This window comes from Hyperolius riggenbachi, chromosome 4, assembly GCF_040937935.1.
Source record: "Hyperolius riggenbachi isolate aHypRig1 chromosome 4, aHypRig1.pri, whole genome shotgun sequence".
NCBI lineage: Eukaryota > Metazoa > Chordata > Amphibia > Anura > Hyperoliidae > Hyperolius > Hyperolius riggenbachi.
The window spans coordinates 369478300-369492933 of NC_090649.1; the positions used below are offsets into that span (position 1 = coordinate 369478300).

Sequence of the window (14634 nt, forward strand, 5' to 3'; positions counted from 1 at the left end):
GGATACAAACCCAGATATTGGAAACAAAGGGAGGAGGAATGGTGAATGATCCAGCTATTTCTGATAGAATGAAAATTATCAATCTCACTGATTATTCTTTAGACGAGACAGAATTAAGTGTATTATCAAAGGGTCTTTCATTTGTCCCCGCATCACAGTTTGATCTGTTTGAAGCTGTAAAGGACATTAATTTATTTGCCAGAAAATTGGCTATTAGAAAATTTATGAACACCCCAAGTGCACAAAGCAGAAGTGATTATAGGAGGGACGAGGAGGCCCTGGAGAACCTCAATGATCTCCTGGAGGAGAATGCTACAGGGGAAGTGCATAAATGCACACCAGTCAGCAACTTGACAACTAAAAGTAAATTTTGTCCACCCATTAGCCAATATTCTTCTATACAAACCTTTGTGGATGTGGTCACAAGAGAATTGGAGGAGTTAGCAAGAAGGGGGAATGTGAACAGTAATGTTATGAATAATCTCACCCTTAACGAGCAAAAGGCCCTCAAAAATCTGTCATGCAACAGTGATCTGATCATCAAAAAATCAGACAAAGGCGGTAATATAGTGGTCATGTCAAGAGAGGGGTACATAGAGATGTGTAACAAATTGCTCAGAGATGCTAGACAGTATCGGAAACTCCAACATGACCCTACAAGTAAATATCAGGCAGAATTTGAGGCTCTACTAAAACAAGCACGAGATAAGGAGATCTTAGATAAGGGTGATTTCGAATGCATTAACACAAAGCACCCCACCGTTCCAGTCTTTTATGCACTCCCGAAGGTCCACAAAAATGTATCCACACCACCAGGCAGGCCAATTGTTGCGGGTAATAATAGTCTGACTGAAAATGCCAGCAGATATATTGATTTTTTTCTTAGACCCTTTGTAGAAAGTCTTCCATCCTACCTTAGGGATACCATGGATCTTCTCAACAAACTACATGATATTAAAATAAATGATAACGTGTGGCTGGCATCATTGGATGTGGAATCTCTTTATAACAATATACAACACAATCTTGGGATCCAAGCGGTTGATTACTTTCTCAGGTCTCGTAGTATTCATGTCAGGGAACACTCCCTATTTGTTCTTGACCTCCTGCGTTACATACTTACCCACAATTATTTTCTCTTCCAGAACCAGTTTTTTCTACAGGAGAGGGGCTGTGCTATGGGGACGGCGTGTGCCCCCTCGTATGCCAACCTCTTCCTGGGCTGGTGGGAGGATATCTGGGTGTTTGGAGAGGATCTGGCAGTGTATGCTTCACATGTGCTATTCTGGGGCCGTTTCATAGACGATGTGTTCATCCTGTGGGACGGCCCCAGGGACATGTTTTTGGATTTGTTGATGAGCTGAACAATAACAACATTGGCATGTTCTTTACACACGAGATTAATTTTACCTCTATAGACTTTCTGGATGTACATATTGAAAAAAACTCTACTGGGGGCTTGGATACAAGCATTTTTCGTAAGCCTACTGCAACTAACTCCTTACTATCTTGGGGGAGTCATCATCCTGCACCCCTAAAACGTGGGATCCCCAGGGGTCAGTTCCTCAGAGCACGGAGAAATTGTTCTGTTCAGAGAGAGTTTGACAAGGAATGTAACAGTTTACATAAAAGATTCAGAGATAGGGGATACCCTCAGAGAGTCCTAGAGGAGGCGGAATCAAAGGCTAGATCCACTGAAAGAACGGATCTGTTACATCCCAAAGAGAGAACACCAGTGGATTCTGGGGCGATGAGGATTATTAGTACCTATTCGAAGCAATCACCTATTATTAAGAAAATTATTAATACACACTGGCCCATTCTTCAACTGGACCGGGATCTGAAGAGCCTCATTCCCCCCAACCCACTCATTACGTATAGGAGGGGGAAGAACCTTGGTGATACATTGGTACACTCTTTTCTGCCTGATAAATCTTTAAATCCTGCGGTAAGAAATAATCAAAAGAGAAAAACTTGGCTGGATAACAGACTAAATGGTATGCATAAATGTGGCAAATGTAAGGCCTGTATTCATGTGTCCAAGCGTAGAGACTTTATCGCACCGAAAAATGGCCGCAAGTATGACCTGCTGGATTTTTATAACTGCGATACAGAGGGGGTCATATACGCCATTCAGTGTCCCTGTCCACTACTGTATATTGGAGAAACGACAAGGGCAGTTAAGACAAGGATTCTCGAACATCTGGGTGACATAAAACACAAAAGAAATACCTCTGTAGCCCGACATTTTAATGATAAACATGGGGGTGCTACTGGGACCTTTAAATTCTGGGTAATCCAGGAATGGAGGTTGGGTCCCAGAGGAGGTAACCTAGATTTAAAATTGAGACAATTGGAATCCAAGTGGATATACAGGCTGGGTACCCTTAGCCCAGAGGGGCTGAATGAGGGTTTCACCTTCTCACCCTTCCTGTAATAGGTTAACTGGATGCATGTTTCTTTAAATCGGTCTCGTTCTATACTATTTTTGAGATGTGTCCTGTCTAAATTGGATATCTCTGAATATATTCTGTCCAGGCCCCTTTGCCTCATATGTATTTATACATTGCTTCGCCTTGTGTTCAATTTGTTTCTTGATATTTATCCTGTCCTATATTATTGGTTTTTTCTTTTACCTAGGTATATGAGTTTTGGGTATGTTATTTGCCCTGCGTGGATTACTTCCCCTCCCCCCACTACTGTGTTTATCATGTCTTAGGGATAGCAAGCATGATATAGGGGATTTTTTCCTATGCCAACTGATACCTACGTCCCTCCGATAACTACACTGTATTTTTTGTCCATCCACCAAGGGTTACCATGGTGAGCCCCAGGACGCTGTTGTGTATACTATTTGGGACGCTAGAGGGAGCACGGAGTCCGTTGGTCTCCGTACACACCCCTGTTTACATTATGGGTCACCATGGCAACACCCCACCCCTAGGTCTCTTACGCTGGCCGCCATACGAGTCCTTCCGCACTAGGGTCATGACGTGTGCGTTTCACGCGTGTAAGGCGGAAGTATTTCCGCATACGTCATGTGAGATGCTCGCCTTGGATTGGCTGGCGTACTCTGGAGGGGAAAACCACCACGAGCCAATCGGCAGGCTCGATTTACGGAGTGGACGTTTGTTGGCGCTGGGGGCCTCTTTGAGGGGAGCTGATGTGTACAGCGCCCAGGTATGCCCCTACCTATATTGGAAGCACTGTATCATGTGCTTTTTGATGGCACAGTATTTCCTTTGGGGGGTTTTATTAACACACAGGGAATGTATATACCTTCCTCCCAATTGGTGGAGGACATGACGAACAGCACTCATAACCAATTGAGTGCTGGCCCCACCTGAGGGTGACCTCTGAGGGAGGAGATATGTCCACCACACCCTGGGACAGGATATATAAGGAGAGCCATTTGCCACTTCTGTTGGGCTGCTATGATGTTATGTGCCTAACGGCCATACTCTATACTTGTACAATTATGTAAATTTGCACCTTATCACTTATTGCACTTTAATGTCACTTCACCCTTGAAAAAGCTCCGTCTAGGAGTGAAACATGTCGGGTTGTTTGGTGGGGGTTGTGTGATTTTAATAATTTTGTAGTATTGTAACTAGGCCTAGGTTACGGTGTGACCTTCTTATTACTTACGCAGTAGGCCTGACAATACTAGAGAGTATGCATAGTGTCAGTCAGTCTTCATTTTAATTGACCTATTAAAAGTTAATTTTTAATTTTTATCTGATTCAGTTTAGAGGGATATTGTGTTGTTTCTTCAAAGTTGAGGGACGCAAGGATTCCACTCAGTATCCGCAGATTCTGGAGACCAATGTCCAGAAATCGGTGACAAAGCTAAAGCTGCGCTGGGGTTGGATCTCTCAACAAGACAAGAACCCTAAACACTGCTCAAAATCCACTAAGGCATTCATGCAGAGGAACAAGTACAACGTTCTGAAATGGCCATCTCCATTCCCAGACCTGAATATAATTGAAAATCTGTGGTGTGAGTTAAAGATAGCTGTCCATGCTCGGAAGCCATCAGACCTGAATGAACTAATGATGTTTTGTAAAGAGGAATGGTCCAAAATACCTTCAACCAGAATCCAGACTCTCATTGGAACCTACAGGAAGCGTTTAGAGGCTCTAATTTCTGCAAAAGAAGGATCTACTAAATATTGATTTAATTTATTTTTTTGTGGTGCCTAAATTTATTCATCTGCCTAATTTTGTTTAAACAATTATTGCACACTTTCTGTAAATCCAATAAACTTCATTTCACTTCTCAAATATCACTGTGTGTGTCTCCTATATGAATTATTTAACTGACATTTTTTTATTGTAACAACCAATGATTTATACATGAAAATCATGATTATTATCAAGGTTGCCCAAACTTTTGCATCCCACATACAAGACTTCTCATGTACCTCACTCCTCCTCTGGAATGCCCACAGCATATCCGTCACTCTCCCACCTTTGCAATCTTTAAACGCTCCCTCAAAACTCACCTTTTCCAACAAGCATATGCTGTAACTTAGGCCATTCACCCTTCAACCGCACATCTAGTTTTACTCCTTACTAAATAACCTAATCATGCACTGCCTGTATGTATCATGTATGCACCCCTAACTCTTGTTTCTCCTCAATCCTTTAGATCAGGGGTCCCCAAACGTTTTGGGTCGAGGGCCGGGTCAACATACTTCAGACTACTGGGGGGCCGGAGTATACATAAAATGATGTATTTGCGGGCCAGACAGTGAAGCATACCCAGGTGACAACCTTAAGTCCAATTGGACAGCAGTGTCACCTGATGTGGAATTTGATTGGAAACCAGCAAAATTACATGTGGATGGGTGGTGCCAGCATTGCTATTCTATATGTGGACCACCAATATTTAAAGATGTAGCTGACCGCATCTATGAGTAATACATTTTGTTTGTGTGTGTGTGTGTGTGGGGGGGGGGGGGGTAAAAAAGCCTCAGGGGGCTGCATTTGGCGCGCTGCTAAACTTATCTAAACTTATCACGCCCAAACTTATCACGCCTAAACTTATCACGCCTAAACTGGCTTTTCACCAGCGTGGTGCAATGGTTATCACGCCTAAAGTCTCTAACTGGGTTAGCACTGCTTTGTGAATCGAGCCCATTGTCTATAACAATATTTTTATTGTTTCTTCATCTTTATCTGAGATAGAATAATAAATATGTTAAAATAACGGTAATGAAATCACAAAATATCATCTATAACAATGAAAACTAAAATATATGTACAGTTGTAATAAACATAGTAAAACATTGGTAATTATAACCGATATTTTACTACACCTAAACCTAACCCTACTGTCACACAGAACCTACCCTCTACCAATGCCTAACCCTAAGATCCCCCCTTCCCCGTGGTGCCTAACCCTAAGACTGGTGGTGCTTAACCCTAAAACCCCCGATTCTGACGCCTAACCCTAAAACCCTCTTTCTCCACTGCAAGTAATGATAATACAAAATGCAATACATTTCTAAGAAAATGAAGTTCAAAACAATATTTTATGATATTTTAATTATTAAAACAATTTTCTAAACAATATTTATCGAACCACTTATTCTCAAAACAAAAAATTGTGGCTGGACAGTCCTGGCCCCAGCTATTTAACGGTTGCCCAGATTTCTTTGTTCCAGGAGAAGAACCGCACACCTAGGTGTGTGAATGCTGGTGCTGGGCTCCCAGGCTGCTCAGTACAATGATACGAAGAAGGAGTCCGCCCACAGACTTACAGGAACAATCAGTGCTGCATTTATTGTCCCATCACATACACGTACAATTTTATGTCCGACCTGCATGGCCTTGCAGGTTGGACATAAAATTGCACGTGTATGTGATGGGACAATAAGTGCAGCACTGATTATTCCTGTAAGTCTGTGTGCGGACTCCTTCTTCGCATCATTGTACAGATTTCTTTGTTGGCGCCCAATAGCTGATATTTTGCACTAGTGCATATGGGGCACCCAAATAGTCCATTAGCCTAAGGCGCACAAATGTCCTGATTCCCCTCTGGCCACCTATACTGTTGGTCACATCTTTCCACCTAGACTGTGGATGCTATCTTATACAGGAGGCCCTTCAAATGGGCCTTTCTATGTACTCATACTGGGGCTACCTGGGGCTTCCTAATACTGGGAGGCTACTTATACTGAGGGCTACTTAATACTGAGGGGCACCATTGTCTACTTACACTGGGGTGCTACCTGGGCTTCCTAATACTGGGTAGTACCTCTGGTGAGGGGGATCATTTCTGGCTACCTAATACTGGGGCAGAGCACTTCAGCACTAGTACCAAGCACAAAGGATACCTAAAACTGGAATGCATGTGTTGGGATGAGGGCCAAAGGTGGGGGGAGGACAAAGATACCTTATACTTTTTCTTTTTAGGAGGGTGTGTGTGTTTGTGTGTGTGTGTGGGGGGGGGGGGGTGCAACCAAAATTTTGCCATGGGGTTCTATGATCTCTAAGCTCTTGGTTATGGTCACTTATTTATTAGATGTCTATGGTAGTGGGAGCATATGAGTAGCAGAAATAAATACCAGTATGTGATCGAGCTTTAGTCCAGTCAGCTGTTATCCAGTTCATCTGTTTACAATTTACAAGTTTTTAGAGTAGAACCAAGAAGAACACACCACTCAGCCCTAATGAAAACAAGTTGTCTGTTTGCAATCCTGCAGCTGCAGAGAGATCAATAATCCTAGTTATGATCCATGTTTACTGCTTTTATAAAGTAAAATATATTCAAAGAAATGAAGAGATTTTCTGCAACTTTTTAGATTTTGTTCTGTTGTCGACATTTTCTTTCAAAGTACATTTTAGGAGTTACTGAATAGCATGTGTAAGTTTGCTTGTGAAGAAGCAAATATTTCTGTCAATACTTTTGAAACGGTACAATAAAGTTATTGAAAAAAAAAAGTGCACGCTCATGAAATGTGTTTAGGAAGCAACTGAGAAGCAAAAGAAAACATAGCAGAAGGCTGTGCGGCTGGCTGTACTTCTGTGCACTATGGGTGGCCACTGAACACCTTCTCTCACAACTTATGAATCTACTTTTACATTCAGCTGTGTATAGACATAAGTGAGTACCAATATATCATAAATGCACGATATTGTTTAACTTGAATGCTGTAAAATGAGCTAACTACATTGTAAATAAGATGATTGTAGCTAGAGCACTGAATGCTTACAATACTGTTATCATTACAGCTGATGATGTTTGAATTGTGGTGTATAATTATGAGAATGGAGTACTCCACTCAGTTTTATTTGAATGGGAACAGTATCTTTGTGAAAGTTTCAAAGGTTAACATACGTAAACAAAATATTTAACTTGTATTGTTTCACGTGTAGTGCAATGACTAAATGCATTCATGTGGGACAGCTGAAGTGACAGGGACATGGAGGCTGCCATATTTATATCCTTTTAAAGGGAACCTGAGGTGAGAGAGCTGTGGAGGCTGCCATATTTATTTATTTTGAACAATACCAGTCATCTGTCAGTCCTCCTGATCCTGTGTCTCTAATACTTTCATGCATATACCCTGAACAAGCATGCGGAAGATTACATACTCTGACTCAGCTGACTACTTATGCCAGAAGATCAACAGGGCTGCCAAACAACTGCCATTGTTTTCAAGGAAATAAATATGGCAGCCTCCATATCCCCTCACCTTGGGTTCCCTTTAAACCATATCATTTTAAACAATACTAGTTACCTGACAGCCCTGCTGCTCTATTTGGCTGCAGTAGTGTCAGATCTGATAATGTCAGAAACACCTGATCTGCATATGCTTGTTCAGGGTCTATGGCTAAAAGTATTAGCGGCAGAGGATCACTAGGATAGCCAGGCAATTCGATTTTTTTAATCACTTGTGGTTTCTGGATGTAAGTCTCACATCCAAATTACAAGCTCCTGGACATAAGACTTACGTCCAGCACTAAAAAAGCTGCCGCAATAGTGCGCGTGCACCCCGTCCCTCATGCACATGCATGTGCTCGTGCACTGATCCCATGATGAATGATTCAATTAAAATTACAGGGGGAAAAATATTTTTTCAAATACAAGTGACAGTTTAACATTAAAAAATAAAGTGTTTTTTTTTGGGGGGGGCTGAAGTTTTAACCACCTACCAATCTAATTACCCCCTTTTACCACCTGTACTTGGCCTTAACATTTGTGGACACCTGTAATGGCTGCCGCCCATATCGATTGGATGCTATCACTATGGCAACAGCACAGGGACCCATTGTTGTATAGATGCATCAAAAAGTTGTTGTATAGCAATGCATCTATACTGCACTGTGGTCTCCAAACTGTGCCCCCTCGCGATCGCATGCAATCGCTACAGATGCACAGGCTGGCGATAATGATACGCTACATGCCCAACTATTAATGAAATATGGCATCTATCATATTGTTTTAACCGGAGCAAGCCAAATAATGCATTTTGAGGTGTTTTAACACTGTGACACTTGTCATGTTAAGGTTAGGAAGGGGTAAACATGAAAAAATGGGTAATTTTTGCGTTTACACCTAATTTTCTTAGATAAATTGACTGTGAAATTAAATGGGAAAAGGGGGAAACAAGGTGTATATGCAATTATTCAAGTGTACTCACTAATCTAAGTGATGAGCTGTATTTAAAAAGCTTTCCATATCATGACACACATGCTTTACCCATAATCACCAATATCCCGCTCATACATACATATACTGTATAGAGCTGCATGGTGTCCCCCTAAAAAATTAGTATTCAAAAAAATATATATATAATAGTATTCCAGATGTATAAAACTTAGAGGGAATGTGAAGTGAAAATACATGAATGATATAATGAATTGTATGTGTAGTACAGCTGAGAAATAGAACATGGAATGGAATGGAAGCGGACCTAATACTGGGGCACATCTCACTACTTATATTAGTGGGGGCAACCCACCTAATACTGGAGGAATGTCTGTTATCTGTACTAGGAAGGCAGAATCGGGGATAAGGGGGTTTTAGTTTGAAATCTTTAGTGCCGGAGAACCTTGGCCGACCCTGCCAGGGTAGCATATGGGGACACCACTAGACCAGTGTTTCTCAACATTTTATTGGTATGTACCCCTTATAAAACCCTGTACTCACCAAGTACCCCCTGGCATAGTAAATATTATCACAAGTACCCCTTAACAAATACATATTTAATCGTAGTACATGATAATTGGTTCTAAACAATTTCCAAGCATTTACTGTTGCTTTTAATTAGAAAAAAATACTAATTTGGTGTTTCTATATAAGATTTATAATTTTCTAAAACTCTAAATTTGTTACACTTGGTCAAGTATATCAATCCTGAGTACCCCCTGGAACCATCAGAAGTACCCCCTGGGGTACGCGTACCGCATGTTGAGAAACTAGGCACTAGACTACTGGGGACAATTGTAATGGAGGGGGACCACGGATCAAATGAGGAACTGTAAAAGGGTAAAATGTAATGGCGATGCTATAAAACTTATTACAAAAAAAAATATACAGTTTAACCTATTTTGGTTCCTGGACGTAGAAACTACGTCCAGGAACCATGCGCCCTACCACACGCTCCCGCGCCCGATCGCGCGCGTGCGTGCATGCAATGCTCCCGGCCCGTGGTTCGTTAGCCAGGCAATCAGTGAATCGGGTTATGGTGCCCGATCACTGATTCCTCTCCCCCGCTGAAAAAGCGACAGCTTCTCTCGGAAGCTGCACCTTTTCTGGCTGTTACCTCCCCCATGCGTCTCTCTAAGCGTATGTTACGCTTAGAGTGACGTCATGTAAACAAACTCATGGCCGCCATCTTGTGGCCAAAAAGTAATACTACAACTAAAAGTTAAAAAAAATAAAAATCAACACACATTTACATTATAAACCTATTGTTTACATCCCACCCTCCCAAAACTACCCAAATAAAATGTTTAATATAAAAAAAACACATTACAATAAAAAAAAAAAAAAACATGTAAATATTTACCTAAGGGTCTAAACTTTTTAAATATCAATGTAAAGATGAAATATTTCTATATTTTTTTTATTTTAAACTTGTAAATAGTGATAGATGCAAAACGGAAAAAATGCACCTTTATTTCCAAATAAAATATTGTCGCCATACATTGTGATAGGGACATAATTTTAACGGTGTAATAACCGGGACATATGGGCAAATACAATACGTGAGTTTAATTATGGAGGCATGTATTATTTTAAAACTATAATGGCTGAAAACTGAGAAATAATCAATTTTTTCCGTTGTTTTCTTATTCTTCCTGTTAAAATGCATTTACAGTAAAGTGGCTCTTAGCAAAATGTACCCCCCCAAAGAAAGCCTAATTGGTGTCGGAAAAAACAAGATATAGATCAGTTCATTGTGATAAGTAGTGATAAAGTTATAGGCTAATGAATGGGAGGTGAACATTTCTCAAGTCGATATAGCGAAGTACAGAGGCGCCAATAGGATAAAACACACTAAAAGGTTTAAAATTATTCGTAGTATGTGAATAAATTGTTTGACTATACTGACAGCATCGAGTTGGTTTTTGGGTTGGTTGGTCCACCACCACCACCCGAATAATTTTAAACCTTTTAGTGTGTTTTATCCTATTGGCGCCTCTGTACTTCGCTATATCGATTTGTTCACCCTGGGTGGAAGGGTGCTGCACCCTTTTCTTCTTTCAGAGAGCGACATCTTAATCCTGAGTGGGGACAGGTCTAATCTCCCCACCTGCCTATATAGTGGTTGCCTGGACGGCAACCCATGTTTGTGAGTATAATACTTACTTGTTAATTTACCCTACCTATTCCAATACATACTACACTATACCGGGCTCTCGGTTTTTTTCTTTTTATTTCTCAAGTGAAAACGACGGAACGCGAATGGGTTAACCATGCCCACTTTTTTAGACCACGCCAACTTTTAAGACACACTTCCTACATTTCTTCATAATACAATTAATTAACCACCAAGGCCTCTTGCACACTACATGCGATTCCGATTTTATATATGATCCGTTTTTTTATTCCGATAAAAAAAGTACTGCATGCTGCTACGTTTTTAAATCGGAATTAAAAATCGGATCGTATAAAAAGACGGAATCACATGTAGTGTGCAAAAGGCCTTACTAACCTTTTCTCCCTAATTTTTACCATTAAAAATACTTTTACTATAGTGAAAAGTATACATTGTAGCAAAAATTCACCTTTATTTCAAAATTAAATATCATCACCCTAAATTGTGACAGGAATATAATTTAAGCTTTGTGATAAATGGTAGAAATAGCCAACTATTTGTGGTTATGATCTACCGTAGCTCTTTTTGGGGTTGATTCCCTACAACAAATAGCATGCCTTATCAGAGTTAAAATGCCTTATCAGAGTTAACATACCTTATCAGAGTAGCATAGCGAGCTACTATTGCAATCACATTTCATAGGGGAAAAGAGCCCTTATCAGAGTCAACATGCCTTATCAGAGTTAATGTGCCTTATCAGAGTAGCATAGCAGGCTACAAACGTATGCCTGCTAATTGGCAATGACAAGAGCTCCACTCGTGCTGCCCTGAGCCCCTTGGGGTCCAATCACTTTAAAGCAGGAGGATTAGCCATACTATGCCAGAGAAAAAAAACCACATATATAAGTAGATAAATGCTTAATCTACTTACATAACACATGTATTGTACTGTCCACATGTTGATTTCAGTGAATCTTATATAGTAAATGAATAGAATTCTGTTCCTGGCGGGAACCATGTCTTTTGCCCACAGTTTGAGGCTAAATACTGATTTCATTTCTTCCTATAACTTTTTTATTTTCTCCTTCAATCACTGAGTGTCCTCAGCCTTGCTTCTAAACACAAGTGAGCAGAGGATCATGTTTCAGCAAGGCAGCTAGGCAGGAAAATAAAGGAAAGGGGAGGAATATATTATAGATAAAAAGAACCCCCAGCATGCAACTGAATGGCAATGGCTATTAAAGGGCCAGTGCTCCTAAGGTATGTGATAACTTCAAACCATAACAGCAGAAAAAGTTTTGAATGTTTTGAATGCAGGATTAGTATCTAGATATAAACTGTCTAGTCCTGGGCTGCCCAATAGGTTGATCGGGATCTACTTGTAGAACGCGACCGCCTTCTTGGTAGATCGCGGCCTCATGGCCACGTCCCATTAAATGTTGCGGCCGGCAGCTGTAGAACGCGTCTCATCAAATCTTGCTGCTGGCCGTGGGCAAATAGGGAAGCAGGGGGGGAGAGAGGCGGCACCGCCGTGACATCATAGCTGGGGGCGGCACCTGGGACATTACAACCACACACATTGCACGCTGTCTGACGCCCCTTTGCCCGCCAGAGCGCTCCCGGACCCTCAGCCGGCAGATTGAGGTAGCAAACTACTACCTATACTGAATGCACATTTACCTAGCTAACCTATACTGAAGGAACATATACCTGGCTAACCTATACTGAAGGCACATATACCTGGCTATCAATAAGAAGAAGAAAGAAGCGGAATTCCGAGCACCTTCCGTCCAGGTCCTTTATTGCAGTGTTTTCAAAGTAGGTAACTCGTCAAAGACACATCCATATTGTGGATCATCAGGTAATGGTGTGATGGAGGTGGGGGGGTGCCGGGCACCAGATGGGGGTGGTGTGGTCTGGTACGGAAACAGAATTTGCTGACTTTGTGAAGTATTTAAATGTCAATAAAATCAATATGCAATTCACTTCAGAAATGATAGGGGATGAAGTGGTTTTTCTCGACCTGAGGCTAAAAATCATGGATGATAGACTCATTAGCGAAGGATATCGCAAGCCGACCACAACCGATTCAGTCCTTCATGCTGGGAGCTTCCACCCAAAACACATGGTGGAGGCAATTCCCTACGGCCAATTTCTCCGCCTAAGAAGGAATAATCGGTTGCGGTCTACATTTGACAATCAGGCATCTGAATTGGCTGCCAGATTTGCTAAGAGAGGATATGATCCACAGATGTTGGTCTCTTGAGGGGAGAGAGATAAGAGAATGGTCTTCACTTTCGATTACACCCCTATGGCTAACAAAATAAGGGAGAGTATTTTCAACCATTGGAAATTAATTCAACAGGATCCGGAGCTATCAGGAAGGATAACTCAACCCCCATGGGTTGCATTTAGGAGAGCTCCCACTTTGGCCAACCTTTTGACTAAAAGCGAGTTTGTGTCCCCTAAACATACAACTTGGCTTGACAGATATGCCAACAAATGTAATTTTAAATGTGGGTTTTGTAAATATTGCCCTAGTATGATTACACAAAAATACATAGAGGTAGGAGGGGTTGGGTTCCGAATGAGGGGTCTGTATACCTGTCAAACTGATTATGTAGTGTATGTTTTATTCTGCCCTTGTAAAAGATATTACATTGGACAAACAACAAGACCAATTAAAAAACGTATTGGGGAACATGTTAGTACAATCAAAGCTGGGAAGAGTTGCACCAGATTGGTATCACATATGAAGGATGAACATGGAGGAAGATGTCATGGATTGAAATTTGCGGTATTGGATAGAGTGGAGATCCCCAGGAGGGGAGGTGATAGGGATAAACTCCTCTTAAGGAGAGAAACATGTGTCATACTGCGTACTGAAGCAATGGGGCCAGCTGGTCTCAATGATAAAATTGAATTAGCATGTATGTTAGATCCATGAGTAATCGCATAATATGTAGGTACCGTGCAATTCGTACCGATACGATATTGACAAGAATGATCGTTTTTTATGTTGTAGCCCTCTGTGTAAATGATTATTGATATGTCTCTAGCTGTTAGAATTGGGGTTGGTGTGATGAAGGTTGAATTTATGACCAAGGTGTCCTTCCTGTCCTTTTTGCCTCTCCCTTTTTTGGATATCTTCCTTCTATATATAGTTATGTAGCTATTTTGTTAGGGCCACATACAGTGGGTTGCAAAAGTATTCGGCCCCCTTGAAGTTTTCCACATTTTGTCACATTACTGCCACAAACATGCATCAGTTTTATTGGAAGTCCACGTAAAAGACCAATACAAAGTGGTGTACACGTGATAAGTGGATCGAAAATCATACATCATTCCAAACATTTTTTACAAATAAATAACTGCAAAGTGGGGTGTGCGTAATTATTCGGCCCCCTGAGTCAATACTATGTAGAACCACCTTTTTCTGCAATTACAGCTGCCAGTCTTTTAGGGTATGTCTCTACCAGCTTTGCACATCTAGAGACTCAAATCCTTGCCCATTCTTCTTTGCAAAACAGCTCCAGCTCAGTCAGATTAGATGGACAGCGTTTGTGAACAGCAGTTTTCAGATCTTGCCACAGATTCTCGATTGGATTTAGATCTGGACTTTGACTGGGCCATTCTAACACATAGATATGTTTTGTTTTAAACCATTCCATTGTTGCCCTGGCTTTATGTTTAGGGTCATTGTCCTGCTGGAAGGTGAACCTCCGCCCCAGTCTCAAGTCTTTTGCAGTCTCCAAGAGGTTTTCTTACAAGTTTGCCCTGTATTTGGCTCCATCCACCTTCCCATCAACTCTGACCAGCTTCCGTGTCCTTGCTGAAGAGATGCACCCCCCGAGCATGA

At 41.3% G+C, this 14634-nt stretch overlaps 1 protein-coding gene across 2 annotated transcripts in view; it reads left to right on the plus strand.

Moving 5' to 3' along the window:
- Positions 1-7009: 7009 nt before the first annotated feature.
- Positions 7010-14634, plus strand: part of ESR1 (estrogen receptor 1) — a 290562-nt gene continuing 282937 nt past the window's right edge. For both annotated transcript variants that reach the window (XM_068232004.1, XM_068232006.1), the window contains exon 1: positions 7010-7111. The gene's annotated coding sequence lies outside the window, so the exon portion shown is untranslated. The remainder of the gene's footprint in view (positions 7112-14634) is intronic.